This window comes from Etheostoma spectabile, chromosome 13, assembly GCF_008692095.1.
Source record: "Etheostoma spectabile isolate EspeVRDwgs_2016 chromosome 13, UIUC_Espe_1.0, whole genome shotgun sequence".
Lineage (NCBI taxonomy): Eukaryota > Metazoa > Chordata > Actinopteri > Perciformes > Percidae > Etheostoma > Etheostoma spectabile.
In genome coordinates, this window is record NC_045745.1 from 9,836,048 (window position 1) to 9,838,529 (window position 2,482).

At 41.6% G+C, this 2,482-nt stretch overlaps 1 long non-coding RNA gene across 1 annotated transcript in view; it reads right to left on the reverse strand.

Annotated features, from left to right (window-relative positions):
- LOC116701141 (uncharacterized) overlaps positions 1-976 on the reverse strand; it is a 12,984-nt gene extending 12,008 nt beyond the window's left edge. The window contains exon 1 of the long non-coding RNA XR_004334830.1: positions 746-976. This is a non-coding gene — a long non-coding RNA (uncharacterized LOC116701141). The remainder of the gene's footprint in view (positions 1-745) is intronic.
- Positions 977-2,482: the final 1,506 nt, after the last annotated feature.

The window sequence follows — 2,482 nt, forward strand, 5'->3', positions numbered from 1 at the left end:
AAATGCGTGTGTCTCACGGCCAATGCGTGAGAGTTGGCAGTCCTGAGGTAGTACCGGTAAGAGCACAGCAGAATTTAACAACACTGTGTGCCACTCCCCATTGTGAGTCGAGCAGATTTGAGTCGCTCATACGTCACTATGCAACAAGTAGCCTACGAGATGCTAACGAGAGACTTCTGTAATGTCAATACAGTACAGCATTTTGAGCTAGCGTTAGCAATCAACCAAAGACAGCTACAACGTTTTTGAAATGATTCCTATCTTTCGTTGTTTATAATGAGAAAAGTTTATTATTTCATGGATTTCACTAATTTCAGTATGACAGTTATTCCGTAAACCGTTGAATTCTGAGCATGCGCAACTCACATTTGTACTCAACTCACATTGGGCACTGTGCCTTAAAGGTGCACTATGACTTCCTGCGTGGTCACTTCTTTTGACCCTCCAAGTGAATTCAAAACGAAACAGAGCTAGTTCACCCTCCCCCGTGTTTCTGTCTCTGTCATGACTAACAGGAGACTGCACATTACTCCCATGCTTAAGGCTCTTCATTGGCTACCATTAGGTTTTAGAGTGCATTTAAAAATTTTAATCACTACTTATAGAGCCTTGCATGGTCAAGCTCCCGCTTACATCCAGGATCTATTGCACGCCCACACTTCTGGTCGCTCTCTGAGTCTTCAGGCTAAGACCTTTTAACTGTCCCCAGTAGGGCTGTCCTCAACTAAAGAAATTCTTAGTTGACTAACTGTAGCTAACCCCCACCCCCTCCCCCAGCCATCTTGTCAGTGATTGGCTGGAGTGGTTTGTTGTATTTTGGTGCACAGGTTGTGCCCCTAGAGCTGGTTTGTCCCCCGAGACAGGGCTTTTTCACAGTGTCTTTTGGGGCAGGCAGCCAGCGGATCAAGAAAAGACGCCTATGACTTGAGACAAATATGAAATGGCACTGAAACCATGCAGGAACTCATAGTGCAGCTTTAATGTTGTTAAAATAGGACAGTCTTTTCAACAGAAACATGTTAGTTTCTCATGCAGAACAGTGACGACACGACTCAGAATAAAATCTAATTTCTTATTTCTCTGTCTGAATCCGTTCATGTCTACACTTTCAATCTCAGTGTTGGCTCAGACCTAACAATTCTAATGGAAAAGCTTTGACTGTTGTTTTATGTCTCTTTTGTAAGTGTCATTCCTAACTCAGTCTATCAAAAAAATCAAACACTGAAACACTGTCTTGCTCTAAAATAAGACAAATTTAAACCACTGTATTAACATTTAGAAAAACGCTATAAATAAAGTATACTAAGGAGTTGAGAAGTTAATTATTAACAATCATGTACTTTACTTTAGTACATGATGAAAAAACATACAGGTAAAAACAGCGAGCTTCTCCAAATACGCCGCGACGCTACCATAATGCATTGCACAGCTGCTCCCATTGAAATTAATGGGAAGCGAAGACAGTGGACACTTATAACTATATACTCTTAAACAAGGCACATGGATGGATGACTGTATTTTCCCACTAGATTATTGACATCAAATCCTGGGATTATTGAGGTAAATTTGATTTATGTGTAATGGCTGATGAATTTCAACGTTGATCTGAGTGTAAGCCACTCCAGTCAGGACTGTATTAGACTGGCCTGCGTTTGGACTGCGCTGCCAGACGGCAGAGAGTGGCCTTGAGTTGTGTCAGAGTCGACCTCGGAGGATGTGCTGCTGACAAACCTCATCAAGATAAAACGCCTTCCCTTTTTGCCTCTGGGTAATAACTACTCCACCTGCAGAAAACAACACATGGCTGAAATGTCAGATGGCTTTTAGTGCTTGAACACAGATTAAATCCCTAAAAAAACATGTACTAGGGTCTCCAGTCAGTGCCCTTGATCAAGGCACTTGCTCAGATCTGGAGTTGGTCCCCGGGCGCTAGAAACGGCCGCCCACTGCTCCCTGGAGGGATGGGTCAAATGCAGAGAATGAATTTGTTACATGTGTGTGACAGTAAAGTACCTTTACCTTTTACCTTAAATCATCATAGTAGACTGGAAGTACAGACTGGAGTAGAGAATGAGTGGTGGTAAGTACATTTACCGCCACCGACTTATTTGATGCATCCATATTAACAATCTAATATTGTCTTAATTAGTAATGAATCCCTCACAAGTGAAGTATTTTATTAGAACTTTTATTTCACAGTAAATAGCCTATATGTACAATTTACTTTAAATACTTCTGCACATTTTTTAAATCAGGACTTTCACTTATAGTATTTCTATATATCTGTAGAGTTTGACATTCTACATACCCCTGCATAACACTTTACCAAGGTTGTATGTCTCTATGCTTTGACTACAGGTGTTTTCCCACCTGTCTTGATGGCACTTGGATACGGACCAAAACAACCGAACCGTAGTCTTGCTTTGCCAGACATCCACAATGCTATGGAGGGTCTGGCTAGTCCACACCGCATTCCTGGATG